Source organism: Acipenser ruthenus, chromosome 44 (genome assembly GCF_902713425.1).
Source record: "Acipenser ruthenus chromosome 44, fAciRut3.2 maternal haplotype, whole genome shotgun sequence".
NCBI classification, from domain to species: Eukaryota; Metazoa; Chordata; class Actinopteri; order Acipenseriformes; family Acipenseridae; genus Acipenser; species Acipenser ruthenus.
Genome location: NC_081232.1, coordinates 3,873,588 through 3,893,631, shown reverse-complemented (window position 1 = coordinate 3,893,631; position 20,044 = coordinate 3,873,588). Strand labels below are relative to the sequence as shown.

Below are 20,044 nucleotides of genomic sequence, written 5' to 3'. Positions count from 1 at the left end.
CATAAAAGTCATGAAAGCAGAAATGCAATCGCCTGCGGCCACACCACCTTGAATAAGCCTGATCTCGTCTGATCTCAGAAGCTAAGCAATGTTGGGCTTGGTTAGTACTTGGATGGGAGACCACCTGGGAATATCAAGTGCTGCAGGCATTACATTTTACAATTGAAATGTGTGGAGGACAAAAGGAAATTTTGGAGGAATCACCCCCAGCTCACTAAACATAAAAGTCATGAAAGCAGAACAGCAATCGCCTGCGGCCACACCACCTTGAATAAGCCTGATCTCAGAAGCTAAGCAATGTTTGGCTTGGTTAGTATTTGGATGGGAGACCACCTGGGAATATCAAGTGCTGCAGGCATTACATTTTTGTAATTACATTTTACAATTGAAATGTGTGGAGGACAAAAGGAAATTTTGGAGGAATCACCCCCAGCTCACTAAACATAAAAGTCATGAAAGCAAAAACGCAATCGCCTGCGGCCACACCACCTTGAATAAGCCTGATCTCGTCTGATGTCAGAAGCTAAGCAATGTTGGGCTTGGTTAGTACTTGGATGGGAGACCACCTGGGAATATCAAGTGCTGCAGGCATTACGTTTTTGTTATTACATTTTACAATTGAAATGTGTGGAGGACAAAAGGAAATTTTGGAGGAATCACCCCCAGCTCACTAAACATAAAAGTCATGAAAGCAAAAATGCAATCGCCTGTGGCCACACCACCTTGAATTAGCCTGATCTCGTCTGCTCTCAGAAGCTAAGCAATGTTGGGCTTGGTTAGTACTTGGATGGGAGACCACCTGGGAATATCAAGTGCTGCAGGCATTACATTTTTGTAATTACATTTTACAATTGAAATGTGTGGAGGACAAAAGGAAATTTTGGAGGAATCACCCCCAGCTCACTAAACGTAAAAGTAATGAAAGCAGAAATGCAATCGCCTGCGGCCACACCACCTTGAATAAGCCTGATCTCGTCTGATCTCAGAAGTTAAGCAATGTTGGGCTTGGTTAGTATTTGGATGGGAGACCACTTGGGAATATCAAGTGCTGCAGGCATTACATTTTTCAATTGAAATGTGTGGAGGACAAAAGGAAATTTTGGAGGAATCACCCCCAGCTCACTAAACATAAAAGTCATGAAAGCAAAAACGCAATCGTCTGCGGCCACACCACCTTGAATAAGCCTGATCTCGTCTGGTCTCAGAAGCTAAGCAATGTTGGGCTTGGTTAGTACTTGGATGGGAGACCACCTGGGAATATCAAGTGCTGCAGGCATTACATTTTTGTAATTACATTTTACAATTGAAATGTGTGGAGGACAAAAGGAAATTTTGGAGGAATCACCCCCAGCTCACTAAACATAAAAGTCAGGAAAGCAGCAATGCAATCACCTGCGGCCACACCACCTTGAATAAGCCTGATCTCAGAAGGTGAGCAATGTTGGGCTTGGTTAGTACTTGGATGGGAGACCACCTGGGAATATCAAGTGCTGCAGGCATTACATTTTACAATTGAAATGTGTGGAGGACAAAAGGAAATTTTGGAGGAATCACCCCCAGCTCACTAAACATAAAAGTCATGAAAGCAGAAATGCAATTGCCTGTGGCCACACCACCTTGAATAAGCCTGATCTCGTCCGATCTCAGAAGCTAAGCAATGTTGGGCTTGGTTAGTACTTGGATGGGAGACCACCTGGGAATATCAAGTGCTGCAGGCATTACATTTTTGTAATTACATTTTACAATTGAAATGTGTGGAGGACAAAAGGAAATTTTGGAGGATTCACCCCCAGCTCACTAAACATAAAAGTCATGAAAGCAGAAATGCAATCGCCTGTGGCCACACCACCTTGAATAAGCCTGATCTCGTCTGATCTCAGAAGCTAAGCAATGTTGGGCTTGGTTAGTACTTGGATGGGAGACCACCTGGGAATATCAAGTGCTGCAGGCATTACGTTTTTGTTATTACATTTTACAATTGAAATGTGTGGAGGACAAAAGGAAATTTTGGAGGAATCACCCCCAGCTCACTAAACATAAAAGTCATGAAAGCAAAAATGCAATCGCCTGTGGCCACACCACCTTGAATTAGCCTGATCTCGTCCGCTCTCAGAAGCTAAGCAATGTTGGGCTTGGTTAGTACTTGGATGGGAGACCACCTGGGAATATCAAGTGCTGCAGGCATTACATTTTTGTAATTACATTTTACAATTGAAATGTGTGGAGGACAAAAGGAAATTTTGGAGGAATCACCCCCAGCTCACTAAACATAAAAGTCATGAAAGCAGAAATGCAATCGCCTGCGGCCACACCACCTTGAATAAGCCTGATCTCGTCTGATCTCAGAAGTTAAGCAATGTTGGGCTTGGTTAGTATTTGGATGGGAGACCACTTGGGAATATCAAGTGCTGCAGGCATTACATTTTTCAATTGAAATGTGTGGAGGACAAAAGGAAATTTTGGAGGAATCACCCCCAGCTCACTAAACATAAAAGTCATGAAAGCAAAAACGCAATCGTCTGCGGCCACACCACCTTGAATAAGCCTGATCTCGTCTGGTCTCAGAAGCTAAGCAATGTTGGGCTTGGTTAGTACTTGGATGGGAGACCACCTGGGAATATCAAGTGCTGCAGGCATTACATTTTTGTAATTACATTTTACAATTGAAATGTGTGGAGGACAAAAGGAAATTTTGGAGGAATCACCCCCAGCTCACTAAACATAAAAGTCAGGAAAGCAGCAATGCAATCACCTGCGGCCACCCCACCTTGAATAAGCCTGATCTCGGCTGATCTCAGAAGGTGAGCAATGTTGGGCTTGGTTAGTACTTGGATGGGAGACCACCTGGGAATATCAAGTGCTGCAGGCATTACATTTTACAATTGAAATGTGTGGAGGACAAAAGGAAATTTTGGAGGAATCACCCCCAGCTCACTAAACATAAAAGTCATGAAAGCAGAAATGCAATTGCCTGTGGCCACACCACCTTGAATAAGCCTGATCTCGTCCGATCTCAGAAGCTAAGCAATGTTGGGCTTGGTTAGTACTTGGATGGGAGACCACCTGGGAATATCAAGTGCTGCAGGCATTACATTTTTGTAATTACATTTTACAATTGAAATGTGTGGAGGACAAAAGGAAATTTTGGAGGATTCACCCCCAGCTCACTAAACATAAAAGTCATGAAAGCAGAAATGCAATCGCCTGTGGCCACACCACCTTGAATAAGCCTGATCTCGTCTGATCTCAGAAGCTAAGCAATGTTGGGCTTGGTTAGTACTTGGATGGTAGACCACCTGGGAATATCAAGTGCTGCAGGCATTACATTTTTGTAATTACATTTTACAATTGAAATGTGTGGAGGACAAAAGGAAATTTTGGAGGAATCACCCCCAGCTCACTAAACATAAAAGTCATGAAAGCAGAAATGCAATCGCCTGCGGCCACACCATCTTGAATAAGCCTGATCTCGTCTGGTCTCAGAAGCTAAGCGATGTTGGGCTTGGTCAGTACTTGGATGGGAGACCACCTGGGAATATCAAGTGCTGCAGGCATTACATTTTACAATTGAAATGTGTGGAGGACAAAAGGAAATTTTGGAGGAATCACCCCCAGCTCACTAAACATAAAAGTCATGAAAGCAGAAATGCAATCGCCTGCGGCCACACCACCTTGAATAAGCCTGATCTCGTCTGATCTCAGAAGCTAAGCAATGTTGGGCTTGGTTAGTACTTGGATGGGAGACCACCTGGGAATATCAAGTGCTGCAGTCATTACATTTTACAATTGAAATGTGTGGAGGACAAAAGGAAATTTTGGAGGAATCACCCCCAGCTCACTAAACATAAAAGTCATGAAAGCAGAAATGCAATCGCCTGCGGCCACACCACCTTGAATAAGCCTGATCTCGTCTGATCTCAGAAGCTAAGCAATGTTGGGCTTGGTTAGTACTTGGATGGGAGACCACCTGGGAATATCAAGTGCTGCAGGCATTACATTTTACAATTGAAATGTGTGGAGGACAAAAGGAAATTTTGGAGGAATCACCCCCAGCTCACTAAACATAAAAGTCATAAAAGTCATAAAAGTCATGAAAGCAGAATAGCAATTGCGTGCGGCCACACCACCTTGAATAAGTCTAATCTCAGAAGCTAAGCAATGTTAGGCTTGGTTAGTACTTGGATGGGAGACCACCTGGGAATATCAAGTGCTGCATGCATTACATTTTTGTAATTACATTTTACAATTGAAATGTGTGGAGGACAAAAGGAAATTTTGGAAGAATCACCCCCAGCTCACTAAACATAAAAGTCATGAAAGCAGAAATGCAATCGCCTGCGGCCACACCATCTTGAATAAGCCTGATCTCGTCTGGTCTCAGAAGCTAAGCGATGTTGGGCTTGGTCAGTACTTGGATGGGAGACCACCTGGGAATATCAAGTGCTGCAGGCATTACATTTTACAATTGAAATGTGTGGAGGACAAAAGGAAATTTTGGAGGAATCACCCCCAGCTCACTAAACATAAAAGTCATGAAAGCAGAAATGCAATCGCCTGCGGCCACACCACCTTGAATAAGTCTGATCTCGTCTGATCTCAGAAGCTAAGCAATGTTGGGCTTGCTTAGTACTTGGATGGAGAAAAAAAGAAAAAAATAATAATAAATAAATAAGCCTGATCTCGTCTGATCTCAGAAGCTAAGCAATGTTGGGCTTGGTTAGTACTTGGATGGGAGACCACCTGGGAATATCAAGTGCTGCAGGCATTACATTTTTGTAATTACATTTTACAATTGAAATGTGTGGAGGACAAAAGGATATTTCGGAGGAATCACCCCCAGCACACTAAACATAAAAGTCATGAAAGCAGCAATGCAATTGCCTGCTGCCACACCACCTTGAATAAGCCTGCTCTCGTCTGATCTCAGAAGCTAAGCAATGCTGGGCTTGGTTAGTACTTGGATGGGAGACCACCTGGGAATATCAAGTGCTGCAGGCATTACATTTTACAATTGAAATGTGTGGAGGACAAAAGGAAATTTTGGAGGAATCACCCCCAGCTCACTAAACATAAAAGTCATGAAAGAAGAAATGCAATCGCCTGCGGCCACACCACCTTGAATAAGTGTGATCTCAGAAGCTAAGCAATGTTGGGCTTGGTTAGTAATTGGATGGGAGACCACCTGGGAATATCAAGTGCTGCAGGCATTACATTTTTGTAATTACATTTTACAATTGAAATGTGTGGAGGACAAAAGGATATTTTGTAGGAATCACCCCCAGCTCACTAAACATAAAAGTCATGAAAGCAGAAATGCAATCACCTGCGGCCACACCACCTTGAATAAGCCTGATCTCGCCTGATCTCGTCTGATCTCAGAAGCTAAGCAATGTTGGGCTTGGTTAGTACTTGGATGGGAGACCACCTGGGAATATCAAGTGCTGCAGGCATTACATTTTACAATTGAATTGTGTGGAGGACAAAAGGAAATTTTGGAGGAATTACCCCCAGCTCACTAAACATAAAAGTCATGAAAGCAGAAATGCAATCGCCTGCGGCCACACCACCTTGAATAAGCCTGATCTCGCCTGATCTCGTCTGATCTCAGATGCTAAGCAATGTTGGGCTTGGATAGGACTTGGATGGGAGACCACCTGGGAATATCAAGTTCTGCCGGCATTACATTTTACAATTGAAATGTGTGGAGGACAAAAGGAAATTTTGGAGGAATCACCCCCAGCTCACTAGTCATGAAAGCAGAAATGCAATCGCCTGCGGCCACACCACCTTGAATAATTCTGATCTCGTCTGATCTCAGAAGCTAAGTAATGTTGGGCTTGTTTAGTACTTGGATAGGAGACCACCTGGGAATATCAAGTGCTGCAGGCATTACATTTTACAATTGAAATGTGTGGAGGACAAAAGGAAATTTTGGAGGAATCACCCCCAGCTCACTAAACATAAAAGTCATAAAAGCAGAAATGCAATCGCCTGCGGACACACCACCTTGAATAAGCCTGAACTCGTCTGATCTCAGAAGCTAAGCAATGTTGGGCTTGGTTAGGACTTGGATGGGAGACCACCTTGGAATATCAAGTGCTGCAGGCATTACATTTTACAATTGAAATGTGTGGAGGACAAAAGGAAATTTTGGAGGAATCACCCAATAGTCACCGAACATAAAAGTCAAGAAAGCAGAACTGCAATCGCCTGCGGCCACACCACCTTGAATAAGCCTGATCTCGTCTGATCTCAGAAGCTAAGCAATGTTGGGCTTGGTTAGTACTTGAATGGAAGACCACCTGGGAATATCAAGTGCTGCAGGCATTACATTTTACATTTGAAATGTGTGGAGGACAAAAGGAAATTTTGGAGGAATCGCCCCCAGCTCACTAAACATAAAAGTCATGAAAGCAGAAATGCAATTGCCTGCGGCCACACCACCTTGAATAAGCTTGATCTCGTCTGATCGCAGAAGCGAAACAATGTTGGGCTTGGTTAGTACTTGGATGGGAGACCACCTGGGAATATCAAGTGCTGCAGGCATTACATTTTACAATTGAAATGTGTGGAGGACAAAAGGAAATTTTGGAGGAATCACCCCCAGCTCACTAAACATAAAAGTCATGAAAGCAGAAATGCAATCGCCTGCGGCCACACCACCTTGAATAAGCCTGATCTCGTCTGATCTCAGAAGCTAAGCAATGTTGGGCTTGGTTAGTACTTGGATGGGAGACCACCTGGGAATATCAAGTGCTGCAGGCATTACGCTTTTGTAATAACATTTTACAATTGAAATGTGTGGAGGACAAAAGGAAATTTTGGAGGAATAACCCCCAGCTCACTAAACATAAAAGTCATGAAAGCAGAAATGCAATCGCCTGCGGCCACACCACCTTGAATAAGCTTTATCTCAGAAGCTAAGCAATGTTGGGCTTGGTTAGTACTTGGATGGGAGACCACATGGGAATATCAAGTGCTGCAGGCATTACATTTTACAATTGAAATGTGTGGAGGACAAAAGGAAATTTTGGAGGAATCACCCAATACTCACCGAACATAAAAGTCAAGAAAGCAGAACTGCAATCGTCTGCGGCCACACCACCTTGAATAAGCCTGATCTCGTCTGATCTCAGAAGCTAAGCAATGTTGGGCTTTGTTAGTACTTGGATGGGAGACCATCTGGGAATATCAGGTGCTGCAGGCATTACATTTTACAATTGAAATGTGTGGAGAACAAAAGGAAATTTCGGAGGAATCACCCAATACTCACCGAACAGAAAAGTCAAGAAAGCAGAAATGCAATCGCCTGCGGCCACACCACCTTGAATAAGCCTGATCTCGTCTGATCTCAGAAGCTAAGCAATGTTGGGCTTGGTTAGTACTTGAATGGGAGACCACCTGGGAATATCAAGTGCTGCAGGCATTACATTTTACAATTGAAATGTGTGGAGGACAAAAGGATATTTTGGAGGAATCACCCCCAGCTCACTAAACATAAAAGTCATGAAAGCAGTAATGCAATCTCCTGCGGCCACATCACCTTGAATAAGCCTGATCTCGTCTGATCTCAGAAGCTAAGCAATGTTGGGCTTGGTTAGTACTTGGATGGGAGACCACCTGGGAATATCAAGTGCTGCAGGCATTACATTTTTGTAATTACATTTTACAATTGAAATGTGTGTAGGACAAAAGGATATTTTGGAGGAATCACCCACAGCTCACTAAACATAAAAGTCATGAAAGCAGAAATGCAACCGCCTGCAGCCACACCACCTTGAATAAGCCTGATCTCGTCTGATCTCAGAAGCTAAGCAATGTTGGGCTTGGTTAGTACTTGGATGGGAGACCACCTGGGAATATCAAGTGCTGCAGGTATTACATTTTTGTAATTACATTTTACAATTGAAATGTGTGGAGGACAAAAGGAAATTTTGGAGGAATCACCCCCAGCTCACTAAACATAAAAGTCATGAAAGCAGAAATGCAATCGCCTGCGGCCACACCACCTTGAATAAGCCTCATCTCGTCTGCTCTCAGAAGCTAAGCAATGTTGGGCTTGGTTAGTACTTGGATGGGAGACCACCTGGGAATATCAAGTGCTGCAGGCATTACGTTTTTGTAATTACATTTTACAATTGAAATGTGTGGAGGACAAAAGGAAATTTTGGAGGAATCACCCCCAGCTCACTAAACATAAAAGTCATGAAAGCAGAAATGCAATCGCCTGCGGCCACACCACCTTGAATAAGCCTGTTCTTGTCTGATCTCAGAAGCTAAGCATTGTTTTGCTTGGTTAGTACTTGGATGGGAGACCACCGGGGAATATCAAGTGCTGCAGGCATTACATTTTACAATTGAAATGTGTGGAGGACAAAAGGATATTTTGGAGGAATCACCCCCAGCTCACTAAACATAAAAGTCATGAAAGCAGAAATGCAATCGCCTGCGGCCACACTACCTTGAATAAGCCTGATCTCGTCTGAGCTCAGAAGCTAAGCATTGTTTTGCTTGGTTAGTACTTGGATGGGAGACCACCGGGGAATATCAAGTGCTGCAGGCATTACATTTTACAATTGAAATGTGTGGAGGACAAAAGGAAATTTTGGAGGAATCACCCCCAGCTCACTAAACATAAAAGTCATGAAAGCAGAAATGCAATTGCCTGCGGCCACACCACCTTGAATAAGCCTGAGCTTGTCTGATCTCAGAAGCTAAGCAATGTTGGGCTTGGTTAGTACTTGGATGGGAGACCACCTGGGAATATCAAGTGCTGCAGGCATTACATTTTACAATTGAAATGTGTGGAGGACAAAAGGAAATTTTGGAGGAATCACCCCCAGCTCACTAAACATAAAAGTAATGAAAGCAGAAATGCAATTGCCTGCGGCCACACCACCTTGAATTAGCCTGATCTCGTCTGATCTCAGAAGCTAAGCAATGTTGGGCTTGGTTAGTACTTGGATGGGAAACCACCTGGGAATATCAAGTGCTGCAGGCATTACATTTTACAATTGAAATGTGTGGAGGACAAAAGGAAATTTTGGAGGAATCACCCACAGCTCACTAAACATAAAAGTCATGAAAGCAGAAATGCATTCGCCTGCGGCCACACCACCTTGAATAAGCCTGATCTTGTCTGATCTCAGAAGCTAAGCAATGTTGGGCTTGGTTAGTACTTGGATGGGAGACCACCTGGGAATATCAAGTGCTGCAGGCATTACATTTTACAATTGAAATGTGTGGAGGACAAAAGTAAATTTAGGAGGAATCACCCCCAGATCACTAAACATAAAAGTCATGAAAGCAGAAATGTAATCGCCTGCGGCCACACCACCTTGAATAAGCCTGATCTTGTCTGATCTCGTCTGATCTCAGAAGCTAAGCAATGTTGGGCTTGGTTAGTACTTGGATGGGAGACCACCTGGGAATATCAAGTGCTGCAGGCATTACATTTTTGTAATTACATTTTACAATTGAAATGTGTGGAGGACAAAAGGAAATTTTGGAGGAATCACCCCCAGCTCACTAAACATAAAAGTCATGAAAGCAGAAATGCAATTGCCTGCGGCCACACCACCTTGAATAAGCCTGATCTCGTCTGATCTCAGAAGCTAAGCAATGTTGGGCTTGGTTAGTACTTGGATGGGAGACCACCTGGGAATATCAAGTGCTGCAGGCAATACATTTTTGTAATTACATTTTACAATTGAAATGTGTGGAGGACAAAAGGAAATTTTAGAGGAATCACCACCAGCTCACTAAACATAAAAGTCATAAAAACAGAAACGCAATCGCCTGCGGCCACACCACCTTGAATAAGCCTGATCTCGTCTGATCTCAGAAGCTAAGCAATGTTTGGCTTGGTTAGTACTTGGATGGGAGACCACCTGGGAATATCAAGTGCTGCAGGCATTACATTTTACAATTGAAATGTCTGGAGGACAAAAGGAAATTTTGGAGGAATCACCAAAAGCTCACTAAACATAAAAGTCATGAAAGCAGAAATGCAATCGCCTGCGGCCACACCACCTTGAATAAGTCTGATCTCAGAAGCTAAGCAATGTTGGGCTTATTTAGTACTTGGATGGGAGGCAACCTGGGAATATCAAGTGCTGCAGGCATTACATTTTTGTAATTACATTTTACAATTGAAATGTGTGGAGGATAAAAGGAAATTTTGGAGGAATCAACCCCAGCTCACTAAACATAAAAGTCATGAAAGCAGAAATGCAGTCGCCTGCGGCCACACCACCTTGAATAAGCCTGATGTCGTCTCATCTCAGAAGCTAAGCAATGTTGGGCTTGGTTAGTACTTGGATGGGAGACCACCTGGGAATATCAAGTGCTGCAGGCATTACATTTTTGTAATTACATTTTACAATTGAAATGTGTGGAGGACAAAAGGAAATTTTGGAGGAATCACCCCCAGCTCACTAAACATAAAAGTCATGAAAGCAGAAATGCAATCGCCTGCGGCCACACCACCTTGAATAAGCCTGATCTCGCCTGATCTCGTCTGATCTCAGAAGCTAAGCAATGTTGGGCTTGGTTAGTACTTGGATGGGAGACCACCTGGGAATATCAAGTGCTGCAGGCATTACATTTTACAATTGAAATGTGTGGAGGACAAAAGGAAATTTTGGAGGAATCACCCCCAGCTCACTAAACATAAAAGTCATGAAAGCAGAAATGCAATCGCCTGCGGCCACACCACCTTGAATAAGCCTGATCTCGTCTGATCTCAGGAGCTAAGCAATGTTGGGCTTGGTTAGTACTTGGATGGGAGACCACCTGGGAATATCAAGTGCTGCAGGCATTACATTTTTGTAATTACATTTTACAATTGAAATGTGTGGAGGACAAAAGGAAATTTTGGAGGAATCACCCCCAGCTCACTGAACATAAAAGTCATGAAAGCAGAAATGCAACCGCCTGCGGCCACACCACCTTGAATAAGCCTGATCTCATCTGATCTCAGAAGCTAAGCAATGTTGGGCTTGGTTAGTACTTGAATGGGAGACCACCTGGGAATATCAAGTGCTGCAGGCATTACATTTTACAATTGAAATGTGTGGAGGACAAAAGGAAATTTTGGAGGAATCACCCCCAGCTCACTAAACATAAAAGTCATGAAAGCAGAAATGCAATCGCCTGCGGCCACACCACCTTGAATAAGCCTGATCTCGTCTGATCTCAGAAGCTAAGCAATGTTGGGCTTGGTTAGTACTTGGATGGGAGACCACCTGGGAATATCAAGTGCTGCAGGCATTACATTTTACAATTGAAATGTGTGGAGGACAAAAGGAAATTTTGGAGGAATCACCCCCAGCTCACTAAACATAAAAGTCATGAAAGCAGAAATGCAATCGCCTGCGGCCACACCACCTTGAATAAGCCTGATCTCGTCTGATCTCAGAAGCTAAGCAATGTTGGGCTTTGTTAGTACTTGGATGGGAGACCACCAGGGAATATCAAGTGCTGCAGGCATTATATTTTACAATTGAAATGTGTGGAGGACAAAAGGAAATTTTGGAGTAATCACCCCCAGCTCACTAAACATAAAAGTCATGAAAGCAGAAATGCAATCGCCTGCGGCCACACCACCTTGAATAAGCCTGATCTCGCCAGATCTTGTCTGATCTCAGAAACTAAGCAATGTTGGGCTTGGTTAGTACTTGGATGGGAGACCACCTGGGAATATCAAGTGCTGCAGGCATTACATTTTACAATTGAAATGTGTGGAGGACAAAAGGAAATTTTGGAGGAATCACCCCCAGCTCACTAAACATAAAAGTCATGAAAGCAGAAATGCAATCGCCTGCGGCCACACCACCTTGAATAAGCCTGATCTCGTCTGATCTCAGAAGCTAAGCAATGTTGGGCTTGGTTAGTACTTGGATGGGAGACCACCTGGGAATATCAAGTGCTGCAGGCATTACATTTTACAATTGAAATGTGTGGAGGACAAAAGGAAATTTTGGAGGAATCACCCCCAGCTCACTAAACATAAAAGTCATGAAAGCAGAAATGCAAACTCCTGCGGCCACACCACCTTGAATAAGCCTGATCTCGTCTGATCTCAGAAGCTAAGCAATGTTGGGCTTGGTTAGTACTTGGATGGGAGACCACCTGGGAATATCAAGTGCTGCAGGCATTACATTTTTGTAATTAAATTTTACAATTGAAATGTGTGGAGGACAAAAGGAAATTTTGGAGGAATCACCCCCAGCTCACTAAACATAAAAGTCATGAAAGCAGAAATGCAATCGCCTGCGGCCACACCACCTTGAATAAGCCTGATCTCAGAAGCTAAGCAATGTTGGGCTTGGTTAGTACTTGGATGGGAGACCACCTGGGAATATCAAGTGCTGCAGGCATTACATTTTACAATTGAAATGTCTGGAGGACAAAAGGAAATTTTGGAGGAATCACCAAAAGCTCACTAAACATAAAAGTCATGAAAGCAGAAATGCAATCGCCTGCGGCCACACCACCTTGAATAAGTCTGATCTCAGAAGCTAAGCAATGTTGGGCTTATTTAGTACTTGGATGGGAGGCAACCTGGGAATATCAAGTGCTGCAGGCATTACATTTTTGTAATTACATTTTACAATTGAAATGTGTGGACAAAAGGAAATTTTGGAGGAATCACCCCCAGCTCCCTAAACATAAAAGTCATGAAAGCAAAATTGCAATTGCCTGCGGCCACACCACCTTGAATAAGCCTGATCTCGTCTGATCTCAGAAGCTAAGCAATGTTGGGCTTGGTTAGTACTTGGATGGGAGACCACCTGGGAATATCAAGTGCTGCAGGCAATACATTTTTGTAATTACATTTTACAATTGAAATGTGTGGAGGACAAAAGGAAATTTTGGAGGACTCACCCCCAGCTCACTAAACATAAAAGTCATGAAAGCAGAAATGCAATCGCCTGCGGCCACACCACCTTGAATAAGCCTGATCTCAGAAGCTAAGCAATGTTGGGCTTGTTTAGTACTTGGATGGGAGACCACCTGGGAATATCAAGTGCTGCAGGCATTACATTTTTGTAATTACATTTTACAATTGAAATGTGTGGAGGACAAAAGGAAATTTTGGAGGAATCACCCCCAGCTCCCTAAACATAAAAGTCATGAAAGCAGAAAAGCAATCGCCTGCGGCCACACCACCTTGAATAAGCCTGATCTCAGAAGCTAAGCAATGTTGGGCTTGGTTAGTACTTGGATGGGAGACCACCTGGGAATATCAAGTGCTGCAGGCATTACATTTTTGTAATTACATTTTACAATTGAAATGTGTGGAGGACAAAAGGAAATTTTGGAGGAATCACCCCCAGCTCCCTAAACATAAAAGTCATGAAAGCAGAAATGCAATCGCCTGCGGCCACACCACCTTGAATAAGCCTGATCTCAGAAGCTAAGCAATGTTGGGCTTGGTTAGTACTTGGATGGGAGACCACCTGGGAATATCAAGTGCTGCAGGCATTACATTTTACAATTGAAATGTCTGGAGGACAAAAGGAAATTTTGGAGGAATCACCAAAAGCTCACTAAACATAAAAGTCATGAAAGCAGAAATGCAATCGCCTGCGGCCACACCACCTTGAATAAGTCTGATCTCAGAAGCTAAGCAATGTTGGGCTTATTTAGTACTTGGATGGGAGGCAACCTGGGAATATCAAGTGCTGCAGGCATTACATTTTTGTAATTACATTTTACAATTGAAATGTGTGGAGGACAAAAGGAAATTTTGGAGGAATCACCCCCAGCTCCCTAAACATAAAAGTCATGAAAGCAAAATTGCAATTGCCTGCGGCCACACCACCTTGAATAAGCCTGGTCTCGTCTGATCTCAGAAGCTAAGCAATGTTGGGCTTGGTTAGTACTTGGATGGGAGACCACCTGGGAATATCAAGTGCTGCAGGCAATACATTTTTGTAATTACATTTTACAATTGAAATGTGTGGAGGACAAAAGGAAATTTTGGAGGACTCACCCCCAGCTCACTAAACATAAAAGTCATGAAAGCAGAAATGCAATCGCCTGCGGCCACACCACCTTGAATAAGCCTGATCTCAGAAGCTAAGCAATGTTGGGCTTGGTTAGTACTTGGATGGGAGACCACCTGGGAATATCAAGTGCTGCAGGCATTACATTTTTGTAATTACATTTTACAATTGAAATGTGTGGAGGACAAAAGGAAATTTTGGAGGAATCACCCCCAGCTCACTAAACATAAAAGTCATGAAAGCAGAAATGCAATCGCCTGCGGCCACACCACATTGAATAAGCCTGCTCTCAGAAGCTAAGCAATATTGGGCTTGGTTAGTACTTGGATGGGAGACCACCTGGGAATATCAAGTGCTGCAGGCAATACATTTTTGTAATTACATTTTACAATTGAAATGTGTGGAGGACAAAAGGAAATTTTGGAGGAATCACCCCCAGCTCCCTAAACATAAAAGTCATGAAAGCAAAATTGCAATTGCCTGCGGCCACACCACCTTGAATAAGCCTGATCTCGTCTGATCTCAGAAGCTAAGCAATGTTGGGCTTGGTTAGTACTTGGATGGGAGACCACCTGGGAATATCAAGTGCTGCAGGCAATACATTTTTGTAATTACATTTTACAATTGAAATGTGTGGAGGACAAAAGGAAATTTTAGAGGAATCACCCCCAGCTCACTAAACATAAAAGTCATGAAAGCAGAAATGCAACCGCCTGCGGCCACACCACCTTGAATAAGCCTGATCCTATCTGATCTCAGAAGCTAAGCAATGTTGGGCTTGGTTAGTACTTGGATGGGAGACCACCTGGGAATATCAAGTGCTGCAGGCATTACATTTTACAATTGAAATGTGTGGGGGACAACAGGAAATTTTGGAGTAATCACCACCAGCTCACTAAACATAAAAGTCATGAAAGCAGAAATGCAATCGCCTGCGGCCACACCACCTTGAATAAGCCTGATCTCGTCTGATCTCAGAAGCTAAGCAATGTTGGGCTTGGTTAGTACTTGGATGGGAGACCACCTGGGAATATCAAGTGCTGCAGGCATTACATTTTACAATTGAAATGTGTGGAGGACAAAAGGAAATTTTGGAGGAATCACCCCCAGCTCACTAAACATAAAAGTCATGAAAGCAGAAATGCAATCGCCTGCGGCCACACCACCTTGAATAAGCCTGATCTCGTCTTATCTCAGAAGCTAAGCAATGTTGGGCTTGGTTAGTACTTGGATGGGAGACCACCTGGGAATATCAAGTGCTGCAGGCATTACATTTTTGTAATTACATTTTACAATTGAAATGTGTGGAGGACAAAAGGAAATTTTGGAGGAATCACCCCCAGCTCACTAAACATAAAAGTCATGAAAGCAGAAATGCAATCGCCTGCGGCCACAACACCTTGAATAAGCCTGATCTCGCCTGATCTCGTCTGATCTCAGAAGCTAAGCAATGTTGGGCTTGGTTAGTACTTGGATGGGAGACCACCTGGGAATATCAAGTGCTGCAGGCATTACATTTTACAATTGAAATGTGTGGAGGACAAAAGGAAATTTTGGAGGAATCACCCCCAGCTCACTAAACATAAAAGTCATGAAAGCAGAAATGCAATCGCCTGCTGCCACACCACCTTGAATAAGCCTGATCTCGTCTGATCTCAGGAGCTAAGCAATGTTGGGCTTGGTTAGTACTTGGATGGGAGACCACCTGGGAATATCAAGTGCTGCAGGCATTACATTTTTGTAATTACATTTTACAATTGAAATGTGTGGAGGACAAAAGGAAATTTTGGAGGAATCACCCCCAGCTCACTGAACATAAAAGTCATGAAAGCAGAAATGCAACCGCCTGCGGCCACACCACCTTGAATAAGCCTGATCTCATCTGATCTCAGAAGCTAAGCAATGTTGGGCTTGGTTAGTACTTGAATGGGAGACCACCTGGGAATATCAAGTGCTGCAGGCATTACATTTTACAATTGAAATGTGTGGAGGACAAAAGGAAATTTTGGAGGAATCACCCCCAGCTCACTAAACATAAAAGTCATGAAAGCAGAAATGCAATCGCCTGCGGCCACACCACCTTGAATAAGCCTGATCTCGTCTGATCTCAGAAGCTAAGCAATGTTGGGCTTGGTTAGTACTTGGATGGGAGACCACCTGGGAATATCAAGTGCTGCAGGCATTACATTTTACAATTGAAATGTGTGGAGGACAAAAGGAAATTTTGGAGGAATCACTCCCAGCTCACTAAACATAAAAGTCATGAAAGCAGAAATGCAATCGCCTGCGGCCACACCACCTTGAATAAGCCTGATCTCGTCTGATCTCAGAAGCTAAGCAATGTTGGGCTTTGTTAGTACTTGGATGGGAGACCACCAGGGAATATCAAGTGCTGCAGGCATTATATTTTACAATTGAAATGTGTGGAGGACAAAAGGAAATTTTGGAGTAATCACCCCCAGCTCACTAAACATAAAAGTCATGAAAGCAGAAATGCAATCGCCTGCGGCCACACCACCTTGAATAAGCCTGATCTCGCCAGATCTTGTCTGATCTCAGAAACTAAGCAATGTTGGGCTTGGTTAGTACTTGGATGGGAGACCACCTGGGAATATCAAGTGCTGCAGGCATTACATTTTACAATTGAAATGTGTGGACAAAAGGAAATTTTGGAGGAATCACCCCCAGCTCACTAAACATAAAAGTCATGAAAGCAAAAATGCAATCGCCTGCGGCCACACCACCTTGAATAAGCCTGATCTCGTCTGATCTCAGAAGCTAAGCAATGTTGGGCTTGGTTAGTACTTGGATGGGAAACCACCTGGGAATATCAAGTGCTGCAGGCATTACATTTTTGTAATTACATTTTATAATTGAAATGTGTGGAGGACAAAAGGAAATTTTGGAGGAATCACCCCCAGCTCACTGAACATAAAAGTCATGAAAGCAGAAATGCAATCGCCTGCGGCCACACCACCTTGAATAAGCCTGATCTCGTCTGATCTCAGAAGCTAAGCAATGTTGGGCTTGGTTAGTACTTGGATGGGAGACCACCTGGGAATATCAAGTGCTGCAGGCATTACATTTTACAATTGAAATGTGTGGAGGACAAAAGGAAATTTTGGAGGAATCACACCCAGGTCACTAAACATAAAAGTCATGAATACAGAAATGCAATCGCCTGCGGCCACACCACCTTGAATAAGCCTGATCTCGTCTGATCACAGAAGCTAAGCAATGTTGGGCTTAGTTAGTACTTGAATGGGAGACCACCTGGGAATATCAAGTGCTGCAGGCATTACATTTTTGTAATTACATTTTACAATTGAAATGTGTGGAGGACAAAAGGAAATTTTGGAGGAATCACCCCCAGCTCACTAAACATAAAAGTCATGAAAGCAGAAATGCAATCGCCTGTGGCCACACCACCTTGAATAAGCCTGATCTCGTCTGATCTCAGAAGCTAAGCAGTGTTGGGCTTGGTTAGTACTTGGATTCGAGAAAACCTGGGAATATCAAGTGCTGCAGGCATTACATTTTTGTAATTACATTTTTTCAATTGAAATGTGTGGAGGACAAAAGGAAATTTTGGAGGAATCACCCCCAGCTCACTAAACATAAAAGTCATGAAAGCAAACATGCAATCGCCTGCGGCCACACCACCTTGAATAAGCCTGATCTCGTCTGATCTCAGAAGCTAAGCAATGTTGGGCTTGGTTAGTACTTGGATGGGAGACCACCTGGGAATATCAAGTGCTGCAGGCATTACATTTTTGTAATTACATTTTACAATTGAAATGTGTGGACGAAAAAAGGAAATTTTGGAGGAATCACCCCCAGCTCACTAAACATAAAAGTCATGAAAGCAGAAATGCAATCGCCTGCGGCCACACCACCTTGAATAAGCCTGATCTCGTCTGATCTCGTCTGATCTCAGAAACTAAGCAATCTTGGGCTTGGTTAGTACTTGGATGGGAGACCACCTGGGAATATCAAGTGCTGCAGGCATTACATTTTACAATTGAAATGTGTGGAGGACAAAAGGAAATTTTGGAGGAATCACCCCCAGCTCACTAAACATAAAAGTCATGAAAGCAGAAATGCAATCGCCTGCGGCCACACCACCTTGAATAAGCCTGATCTCGTCTGATCTCAGAAGCTAAGCAATGTTGGGCTTGGTTAGTACTTGGATGGGAGACCACCTGGGAATATCAAGTGCTGCAGGCATTACATTTTACAATTGAAATGTGTGGAGGACAAAAGGAAATTTTGGAGGAATCACCCCCAGCTCCCTAAACATAAAAGTCATGAAAGCAGAAATGCAAACTCCTGCGGCCACACCACCTTGAATAAGCCTGATCTCGTCTGATCTCAGAAGCTAAGCAATGTTGGGCTTGGTTAGTACTTGGATGGGAGACCACCTGGGAATATCAAGTGCTGCAGGCATTACATTTTTGTAATTAAATTTTACAATTGAAATGTGTGGACAAAAGGAAATTTTGGAGGAATCACCCCCAGCTCACTAAACATAAAAGTCATGAAAGCAGAAATGCAATCGCCTGCGGCCACACCACCTTGAATAAGCCTGATCTCAGAAGCTAAGCAATGCTGGGCTTGGTTAGTACTTGGATGGGAGACCACCTGGGAATATCAAGTGCTGCAGGCATTACATTTTACAATTGAAATGTGTGGAGGCCAAAAGGAAATTTTGGAGGAATCACCCCCAGCTCACTAAACATAAAAGTCATGAAAGCAGAAATGCAATCGCCTGCGGCCACACCACCTTGAATAAGCCTGATCTCAGAAGCTAAGCAATGTTGGGCTTGGTTAGTACTTGGATGGGAGACCACCTGGGAATATCAAGTGCTGCAGGCATTACATTTTTGTAATTACATTTTACAATTGAAATGTGTGGAGGACAAAAGGAAATTTTGGAGGAATCACCCCCAGCTCACTAAACATAAAAGTCATGAAAGCAGAAATGCAGTCGACTGCGGCCACACCACCTTGAATAAGCCTGATCTCAGAAGCTAAGCAATGTTGGGCTTGGTTAGTACTTGGATGGGAGACCACCTGGGAATATCAAGTGCTGCAGGCATTACATTTTTGTAATTACATTTTACAATTGAAATGTGTGGAGGACAAAAGGACATTTTGGAGGAATCACCCCCAGCTCACTAAACATAAAAGTCATGAAAGCAGAAATGCAATCGCCTGCGGCCACACCACCTTGAATAAGCCTGATCTCGTCTGATCTCAGAAGCTAAGCAATGTTGGGCTTGGTTAGTACTTGGATGGGAGACCACCTGGGAATATCAAGTGCTGCAGGCATTACATTTTTGTAATTACATTTTACAATTGAAATGTGTGGAGGACAAAAGGAAATTTTGGAGGAATCACCCCCAGCTCCCTAAACATAAAAGTCATGAAAGCAGAAATGCAATCGCCTGCGGCCACACCACCTTGAATAAGCCTGATCTCGTCTGATCTCAGAAGCTAAGCAATGTTGGGCTTGGTTAGTACTTGGATGGGAGACCACCTGGGAATATCAAGTGCTGCAGGCATTACATTTTTGTAATTACATTTTACAATTGAAATGTGTGGAGGACAAAAGGAAATTTTGGAGGAATCACCCCCAGCTCACTAAACATAAAAGTCATGAAAGCAGAAACGCAATCGCCTGCGGCCACACCACCTTGAATAAGCCTGATCTCAGAAGCTAAGCAATATTGGGCTTGGTTAGTACTTGGATGGGAGACCACCTGGGAATATCAAGTGCTGCAGGCATTACATTTTTGTAATTACATTTTACAATTGAAATGTGTGGAGGACAAAAGGAAATTTTGGAGGAATCACCCCCAGCTCACTAAACATAAAAGTCATGAAAGCAGAAATGCAATCGCCTGCGGCCACACCACCTTGAATAAGCCTGATCTCGTCTGATCTCAGAAGCTAAGCAATGTTGGGCTTGGTTAGTACTTGGATGGGAGACCACCTGGGAATATCAAGTGCTGCAGGCATTACATTTTTGT

At 43.3% G+C, this 20,044-nt stretch overlaps 46 non-coding genes and 38 pseudogenes across 46 annotated transcripts; all 84 read left to right on the top strand.

Annotated features, from left to right (window-relative positions):
• The first annotated feature begins 30 nt into the window (after positions 1 to 30).
• Positions 31 to 149, top strand: LOC131716855 (5S ribosomal RNA). Its single transcript, XR_009315740.1, has one exon. It is a non-coding gene; the product is annotated as a 5S ribosomal RNA (ribosomal RNA).
• Positions 150 to 249: 100 nt separating this feature from the next.
• Positions 250 to 358, top strand: LOC131716427 (5S ribosomal RNA; annotated as a pseudogene).
• Positions 359 to 472: 114 nt separating this feature from the next.
• On the top strand, positions 473 to 591 carry LOC131712530 (5S ribosomal RNA). Its single transcript, XR_009314421.1, has one exon. It is a non-coding gene; the product is annotated as a 5S ribosomal RNA (ribosomal RNA).
• A 114-nt stretch (positions 592 to 705) lies between these two features.
• Positions 706 to 824, top strand: LOC131713152 (5S ribosomal RNA). The gene has a single exon (XR_009315037.1). It is a non-coding gene; the product is annotated as a 5S ribosomal RNA (ribosomal RNA).
• A 114-nt stretch (positions 825 to 938) lies between these two features.
• Positions 939 to 1,057, top strand: LOC131710713 (5S ribosomal RNA). The gene has a single exon (XR_009312595.1). It is a non-coding gene; the product is annotated as a 5S ribosomal RNA (ribosomal RNA).
• A 100-nt stretch (positions 1,058 to 1,157) lies between these two features.
• On the top strand, positions 1,158 to 1,276 carry LOC131712060 (5S ribosomal RNA). Its single transcript, XR_009313949.1, has one exon. It is a non-coding gene; the product is annotated as a 5S ribosomal RNA (ribosomal RNA).
• A 114-nt stretch (positions 1,277 to 1,390) lies between these two features.
• Positions 1,391 to 1,499, top strand: LOC131716465 (5S ribosomal RNA; annotated as a pseudogene).
• A 100-nt stretch (positions 1,500 to 1,599) lies between these two features.
• Positions 1,600 to 1,718, top strand: LOC131720807 (5S ribosomal RNA). Its single transcript, XR_009319704.1, has one exon. It is a non-coding gene; the product is annotated as a 5S ribosomal RNA (ribosomal RNA).
• Positions 1,719 to 1,832: 114 nt separating this feature from the next.
• Positions 1,833 to 1,951, top strand: LOC131710132 (5S ribosomal RNA). The gene has a single exon (XR_009312001.1). It is a non-coding gene; the product is annotated as a 5S ribosomal RNA (ribosomal RNA).
• A 114-nt stretch (positions 1,952 to 2,065) lies between these two features.
• On the top strand, positions 2,066 to 2,184 carry LOC131712935 (5S ribosomal RNA). Its single transcript, XR_009314822.1, has one exon. It is a non-coding gene; the product is annotated as a 5S ribosomal RNA (ribosomal RNA).
• Positions 2,185 to 2,298: 114 nt separating this feature from the next.
• Positions 2,299 to 2,417, top strand: LOC131710712 (5S ribosomal RNA). Its single transcript, XR_009312594.1, has one exon. It is a non-coding gene; the product is annotated as a 5S ribosomal RNA (ribosomal RNA).
• Positions 2,418 to 2,517: 100 nt separating this feature from the next.
• On the top strand, positions 2,518 to 2,636 carry LOC131712059 (5S ribosomal RNA). Its single transcript, XR_009313948.1, has one exon. It is a non-coding gene; the product is annotated as a 5S ribosomal RNA (ribosomal RNA).
• Positions 2,637 to 2,750: 114 nt separating this feature from the next.
• Positions 2,751 to 2,869, top strand: LOC131715494 (5S ribosomal RNA; annotated as a pseudogene).
• A 100-nt stretch (positions 2,870 to 2,969) lies between these two features.
• LOC131720806 (5S ribosomal RNA) lies at positions 2,970 to 3,088 on the top strand. Its single transcript, XR_009319703.1, has one exon. It is a non-coding gene; the product is annotated as a 5S ribosomal RNA (ribosomal RNA).
• A 114-nt stretch (positions 3,089 to 3,202) lies between these two features.
• Positions 3,203 to 3,321, top strand: LOC131712162 (5S ribosomal RNA). The gene has a single exon (XR_009314053.1). It is a non-coding gene; the product is annotated as a 5S ribosomal RNA (ribosomal RNA).
• Positions 3,322 to 3,435: 114 nt separating this feature from the next.
• On the top strand, positions 3,436 to 3,554 carry LOC131713456 (5S ribosomal RNA; annotated as a pseudogene).
• A 100-nt stretch (positions 3,555 to 3,654) lies between these two features.
• Positions 3,655 to 3,773, top strand: LOC131710555 (5S ribosomal RNA). The gene has a single exon (XR_009312432.1). It is a non-coding gene; the product is annotated as a 5S ribosomal RNA (ribosomal RNA).
• A 100-nt stretch (positions 3,774 to 3,873) lies between these two features.
• On the top strand, positions 3,874 to 3,992 carry LOC131716854 (5S ribosomal RNA). The gene has a single exon (XR_009315739.1). It is a non-coding gene; the product is annotated as a 5S ribosomal RNA (ribosomal RNA).
• A 341-nt stretch (positions 3,993 to 4,333) lies between these two features.
• LOC131713455 (5S ribosomal RNA) lies at positions 4,334 to 4,452 on the top strand (annotated as a pseudogene).
• Positions 4,453 to 4,879: 427 nt separating this feature from the next.
• LOC131713786 (5S ribosomal RNA) lies at positions 4,880 to 4,998 on the top strand (annotated as a pseudogene).
• A 100-nt stretch (positions 4,999 to 5,098) lies between these two features.
• LOC131716523 (5S ribosomal RNA) lies at positions 5,099 to 5,207 on the top strand (annotated as a pseudogene).
• A 114-nt stretch (positions 5,208 to 5,321) lies between these two features.
• LOC131713904 (5S ribosomal RNA) lies at positions 5,322 to 5,450 on the top strand (annotated as a pseudogene).
• Positions 5,451 to 5,550: 100 nt separating this feature from the next.
• LOC131716497 (5S ribosomal RNA) lies at positions 5,551 to 5,679 on the top strand (annotated as a pseudogene).
• A 91-nt stretch (positions 5,680 to 5,770) lies between these two features.
• Positions 5,771 to 5,889, top strand: LOC131713964 (5S ribosomal RNA; annotated as a pseudogene).
• Positions 5,890 to 5,989: 100 nt separating this feature from the next.
• LOC131715448 (5S ribosomal RNA) lies at positions 5,990 to 6,108 on the top strand (annotated as a pseudogene).
• Positions 6,109 to 6,208: 100 nt separating this feature from the next.
• Positions 6,209 to 6,327, top strand: LOC131712203 (5S ribosomal RNA). Its single transcript, XR_009314096.1, has one exon. It is a non-coding gene; the product is annotated as a 5S ribosomal RNA (ribosomal RNA).
• A 100-nt stretch (positions 6,328 to 6,427) lies between these two features.
• LOC131714028 (5S ribosomal RNA) lies at positions 6,428 to 6,546 on the top strand (annotated as a pseudogene).
• A 100-nt stretch (positions 6,547 to 6,646) lies between these two features.
• Positions 6,647 to 6,765, top strand: LOC131716852 (5S ribosomal RNA). Its single transcript, XR_009315737.1, has one exon. It is a non-coding gene; the product is annotated as a 5S ribosomal RNA (ribosomal RNA).
• Positions 6,766 to 6,879: 114 nt separating this feature from the next.
• On the top strand, positions 6,880 to 6,988 carry LOC131716450 (5S ribosomal RNA; annotated as a pseudogene).
• Positions 6,989 to 7,088: 100 nt separating this feature from the next.
• On the top strand, positions 7,089 to 7,207 carry LOC131713726 (5S ribosomal RNA; annotated as a pseudogene).
• A 100-nt stretch (positions 7,208 to 7,307) lies between these two features.
• LOC131710252 (5S ribosomal RNA) lies at positions 7,308 to 7,426 on the top strand. Its single transcript, XR_009312123.1, has one exon. It is a non-coding gene; the product is annotated as a 5S ribosomal RNA (ribosomal RNA).
• A 100-nt stretch (positions 7,427 to 7,526) lies between these two features.
• On the top strand, positions 7,527 to 7,645 carry LOC131712549 (5S ribosomal RNA). The gene has a single exon (XR_009314440.1). It is a non-coding gene; the product is annotated as a 5S ribosomal RNA (ribosomal RNA).
• Positions 7,646 to 7,759: 114 nt separating this feature from the next.
• Positions 7,760 to 7,878, top strand: LOC131710602 (5S ribosomal RNA). Its single transcript, XR_009312483.1, has one exon. It is a non-coding gene; the product is annotated as a 5S ribosomal RNA (ribosomal RNA).
• Positions 7,879 to 7,992: 114 nt separating this feature from the next.
• Positions 7,993 to 8,111, top strand: LOC131714006 (5S ribosomal RNA; annotated as a pseudogene).
• Positions 8,112 to 8,225: 114 nt separating this feature from the next.
• On the top strand, positions 8,226 to 8,344 carry LOC131716453 (5S ribosomal RNA; annotated as a pseudogene).
• Positions 8,345 to 8,444: 100 nt separating this feature from the next.
• On the top strand, positions 8,445 to 8,563 carry LOC131715460 (5S ribosomal RNA; annotated as a pseudogene).
• Positions 8,564 to 8,663: 100 nt separating this feature from the next.
• On the top strand, positions 8,664 to 8,782 carry LOC131713536 (5S ribosomal RNA; annotated as a pseudogene).
• Positions 8,783 to 8,882: 100 nt separating this feature from the next.
• On the top strand, positions 8,883 to 9,001 carry LOC131711639 (5S ribosomal RNA). Its single transcript, XR_009313525.1, has one exon. It is a non-coding gene; the product is annotated as a 5S ribosomal RNA (ribosomal RNA).
• A 100-nt stretch (positions 9,002 to 9,101) lies between these two features.
• LOC131711824 (5S ribosomal RNA) lies at positions 9,102 to 9,220 on the top strand. Its single transcript, XR_009313713.1, has one exon. It is a non-coding gene; the product is annotated as a 5S ribosomal RNA (ribosomal RNA).
• Positions 9,221 to 9,320: 100 nt separating this feature from the next.
• LOC131713996 (5S ribosomal RNA) lies at positions 9,321 to 9,449 on the top strand (annotated as a pseudogene).
• A 114-nt stretch (positions 9,450 to 9,563) lies between these two features.
• On the top strand, positions 9,564 to 9,682 carry LOC131716851 (5S ribosomal RNA). Its single transcript, XR_009315736.1, has one exon. It is a non-coding gene; the product is annotated as a 5S ribosomal RNA (ribosomal RNA).
• A 114-nt stretch (positions 9,683 to 9,796) lies between these two features.
• LOC131712559 (5S ribosomal RNA) lies at positions 9,797 to 9,915 on the top strand. Its single transcript, XR_009314450.1, has one exon. It is a non-coding gene; the product is annotated as a 5S ribosomal RNA (ribosomal RNA).
• A 323-nt stretch (positions 9,916 to 10,238) lies between these two features.
• LOC131711905 (5S ribosomal RNA) lies at positions 10,239 to 10,357 on the top strand. Its single transcript, XR_009313794.1, has one exon. It is a non-coding gene; the product is annotated as a 5S ribosomal RNA (ribosomal RNA).
• Positions 10,358 to 10,471: 114 nt separating this feature from the next.
• LOC131713318 (5S ribosomal RNA) lies at positions 10,472 to 10,600 on the top strand (annotated as a pseudogene).
• A 100-nt stretch (positions 10,601 to 10,700) lies between these two features.
• LOC131710917 (5S ribosomal RNA) lies at positions 10,701 to 10,819 on the top strand. The gene has a single exon (XR_009312800.1). It is a non-coding gene; the product is annotated as a 5S ribosomal RNA (ribosomal RNA).
• A 114-nt stretch (positions 10,820 to 10,933) lies between these two features.
• LOC131720726 (5S ribosomal RNA) lies at positions 10,934 to 11,052 on the top strand. The gene has a single exon (XR_009319623.1). It is a non-coding gene; the product is annotated as a 5S ribosomal RNA (ribosomal RNA).
• Positions 11,053 to 11,152: 100 nt separating this feature from the next.
• On the top strand, positions 11,153 to 11,271 carry LOC131716850 (5S ribosomal RNA). Its single transcript, XR_009315735.1, has one exon. It is a non-coding gene; the product is annotated as a 5S ribosomal RNA (ribosomal RNA).
• Positions 11,272 to 11,371: 100 nt separating this feature from the next.
• LOC131713360 (5S ribosomal RNA) lies at positions 11,372 to 11,490 on the top strand (annotated as a pseudogene).
• Positions 11,491 to 11,590: 100 nt separating this feature from the next.
• LOC131714136 (5S ribosomal RNA) lies at positions 11,591 to 11,719 on the top strand (annotated as a pseudogene).
• A 100-nt stretch (positions 11,720 to 11,819) lies between these two features.
• LOC131716849 (5S ribosomal RNA) lies at positions 11,820 to 11,938 on the top strand. Its single transcript, XR_009315734.1, has one exon. It is a non-coding gene; the product is annotated as a 5S ribosomal RNA (ribosomal RNA).
• Positions 11,939 to 12,038: 100 nt separating this feature from the next.
• LOC131710682 (5S ribosomal RNA) lies at positions 12,039 to 12,157 on the top strand. Its single transcript, XR_009312564.1, has one exon. It is a non-coding gene; the product is annotated as a 5S ribosomal RNA (ribosomal RNA).
• A 114-nt stretch (positions 12,158 to 12,271) lies between these two features.
• LOC131714769 (5S ribosomal RNA) lies at positions 12,272 to 12,380 on the top strand (annotated as a pseudogene).
• A 320-nt stretch (positions 12,381 to 12,700) lies between these two features.
• On the top strand, positions 12,701 to 12,819 carry LOC131716848 (5S ribosomal RNA). The gene has a single exon (XR_009315733.1). It is a non-coding gene; the product is annotated as a 5S ribosomal RNA (ribosomal RNA).
• Positions 12,820 to 12,933: 114 nt separating this feature from the next.
• On the top strand, positions 12,934 to 13,042 carry LOC131715314 (5S ribosomal RNA; annotated as a pseudogene).
• Positions 13,043 to 13,156: 114 nt separating this feature from the next.
• Positions 13,157 to 13,265, top strand: LOC131714767 (5S ribosomal RNA; annotated as a pseudogene).
• Positions 13,266 to 13,379: 114 nt separating this feature from the next.
• On the top strand, positions 13,380 to 13,488 carry LOC131714766 (5S ribosomal RNA; annotated as a pseudogene).
• A 323-nt stretch (positions 13,489 to 13,811) lies between these two features.
• Positions 13,812 to 13,930, top strand: LOC131710886 (5S ribosomal RNA). The gene has a single exon (XR_009312769.1). It is a non-coding gene; the product is annotated as a 5S ribosomal RNA (ribosomal RNA).
• A 114-nt stretch (positions 13,931 to 14,044) lies between these two features.
• LOC131714765 (5S ribosomal RNA) lies at positions 14,045 to 14,153 on the top strand (annotated as a pseudogene).
• A 114-nt stretch (positions 14,154 to 14,267) lies between these two features.
• On the top strand, positions 14,268 to 14,376 carry LOC131716178 (5S ribosomal RNA; annotated as a pseudogene).
• A 114-nt stretch (positions 14,377 to 14,490) lies between these two features.
• Positions 14,491 to 14,609, top strand: LOC131716847 (5S ribosomal RNA). The gene has a single exon (XR_009315732.1). It is a non-coding gene; the product is annotated as a 5S ribosomal RNA (ribosomal RNA).
• A 114-nt stretch (positions 14,610 to 14,723) lies between these two features.
• LOC131709798 (5S ribosomal RNA) lies at positions 14,724 to 14,842 on the top strand. The gene has a single exon (XR_009311661.1). It is a non-coding gene; the product is annotated as a 5S ribosomal RNA (ribosomal RNA).
• Positions 14,843 to 14,942: 100 nt separating this feature from the next.
• Positions 14,943 to 15,061, top strand: LOC131716846 (5S ribosomal RNA). Its single transcript, XR_009315731.1, has one exon. It is a non-coding gene; the product is annotated as a 5S ribosomal RNA (ribosomal RNA).
• A 100-nt stretch (positions 15,062 to 15,161) lies between these two features.
• LOC131713181 (5S ribosomal RNA) lies at positions 15,162 to 15,280 on the top strand. Its single transcript, XR_009315065.1, has one exon. It is a non-coding gene; the product is annotated as a 5S ribosomal RNA (ribosomal RNA).
• A 114-nt stretch (positions 15,281 to 15,394) lies between these two features.
• LOC131714228 (5S ribosomal RNA) lies at positions 15,395 to 15,523 on the top strand (annotated as a pseudogene).
• Positions 15,524 to 15,623: 100 nt separating this feature from the next.
• On the top strand, positions 15,624 to 15,742 carry LOC131712857 (5S ribosomal RNA). The gene has a single exon (XR_009314745.1). It is a non-coding gene; the product is annotated as a 5S ribosomal RNA (ribosomal RNA).
• A 114-nt stretch (positions 15,743 to 15,856) lies between these two features.
• On the top strand, positions 15,857 to 15,975 carry LOC131720724 (5S ribosomal RNA). Its single transcript, XR_009319621.1, has one exon. It is a non-coding gene; the product is annotated as a 5S ribosomal RNA (ribosomal RNA).
• A 100-nt stretch (positions 15,976 to 16,075) lies between these two features.
• Positions 16,076 to 16,194, top strand: LOC131716845 (5S ribosomal RNA). The gene has a single exon (XR_009315730.1). It is a non-coding gene; the product is annotated as a 5S ribosomal RNA (ribosomal RNA).
• A 100-nt stretch (positions 16,195 to 16,294) lies between these two features.
• Positions 16,295 to 16,413, top strand: LOC131713359 (5S ribosomal RNA; annotated as a pseudogene).
• Positions 16,414 to 16,513: 100 nt separating this feature from the next.
• On the top strand, positions 16,514 to 16,642 carry LOC131714134 (5S ribosomal RNA; annotated as a pseudogene).
• A 97-nt stretch (positions 16,643 to 16,739) lies between these two features.
• On the top strand, positions 16,740 to 16,858 carry LOC131710363 (5S ribosomal RNA). Its single transcript, XR_009312235.1, has one exon. It is a non-coding gene; the product is annotated as a 5S ribosomal RNA (ribosomal RNA).
• Positions 16,859 to 16,972: 114 nt separating this feature from the next.
• Positions 16,973 to 17,091, top strand: LOC131716844 (5S ribosomal RNA). The gene has a single exon (XR_009315729.1). It is a non-coding gene; the product is annotated as a 5S ribosomal RNA (ribosomal RNA).
• Positions 17,092 to 17,191: 100 nt separating this feature from the next.
• LOC131714033 (5S ribosomal RNA) lies at positions 17,192 to 17,310 on the top strand (annotated as a pseudogene).
• A 114-nt stretch (positions 17,311 to 17,424) lies between these two features.
• On the top strand, positions 17,425 to 17,543 carry LOC131714128 (5S ribosomal RNA; annotated as a pseudogene).
• A 115-nt stretch (positions 17,544 to 17,658) lies between these two features.
• Positions 17,659 to 17,777, top strand: LOC131716843 (5S ribosomal RNA). The gene has a single exon (XR_009315728.1). It is a non-coding gene; the product is annotated as a 5S ribosomal RNA (ribosomal RNA).
• A 114-nt stretch (positions 17,778 to 17,891) lies between these two features.
• Positions 17,892 to 18,020, top strand: LOC131714324 (5S ribosomal RNA; annotated as a pseudogene).
• A 100-nt stretch (positions 18,021 to 18,120) lies between these two features.
• On the top strand, positions 18,121 to 18,239 carry LOC131716841 (5S ribosomal RNA). Its single transcript, XR_009315726.1, has one exon. It is a non-coding gene; the product is annotated as a 5S ribosomal RNA (ribosomal RNA).
• Positions 18,240 to 18,339: 100 nt separating this feature from the next.
• Positions 18,340 to 18,458, top strand: LOC131710681 (5S ribosomal RNA). The gene has a single exon (XR_009312563.1). It is a non-coding gene; the product is annotated as a 5S ribosomal RNA (ribosomal RNA).
• A 111-nt stretch (positions 18,459 to 18,569) lies between these two features.
• Positions 18,570 to 18,678, top strand: LOC131715348 (5S ribosomal RNA; annotated as a pseudogene).
• A 100-nt stretch (positions 18,679 to 18,778) lies between these two features.
• LOC131714764 (5S ribosomal RNA) lies at positions 18,779 to 18,887 on the top strand (annotated as a pseudogene).
• A 114-nt stretch (positions 18,888 to 19,001) lies between these two features.
• Positions 19,002 to 19,110, top strand: LOC131715666 (5S ribosomal RNA; annotated as a pseudogene).
• Positions 19,111 to 19,224: 114 nt separating this feature from the next.
• Positions 19,225 to 19,343, top strand: LOC131716840 (5S ribosomal RNA). The gene has a single exon (XR_009315725.1). It is a non-coding gene; the product is annotated as a 5S ribosomal RNA (ribosomal RNA).
• A 114-nt stretch (positions 19,344 to 19,457) lies between these two features.
• LOC131716839 (5S ribosomal RNA) lies at positions 19,458 to 19,576 on the top strand. The gene has a single exon (XR_009315724.1). It is a non-coding gene; the product is annotated as a 5S ribosomal RNA (ribosomal RNA).
• Positions 19,577 to 19,690: 114 nt separating this feature from the next.
• Positions 19,691 to 19,799, top strand: LOC131715981 (5S ribosomal RNA; annotated as a pseudogene).
• Positions 19,800 to 19,913: 114 nt separating this feature from the next.
• On the top strand, positions 19,914 to 20,032 carry LOC131716838 (5S ribosomal RNA). The gene has a single exon (XR_009315723.1). It is a non-coding gene; the product is annotated as a 5S ribosomal RNA (ribosomal RNA).
• Positions 20,033 to 20,044: the final 12 nt, after the last annotated feature.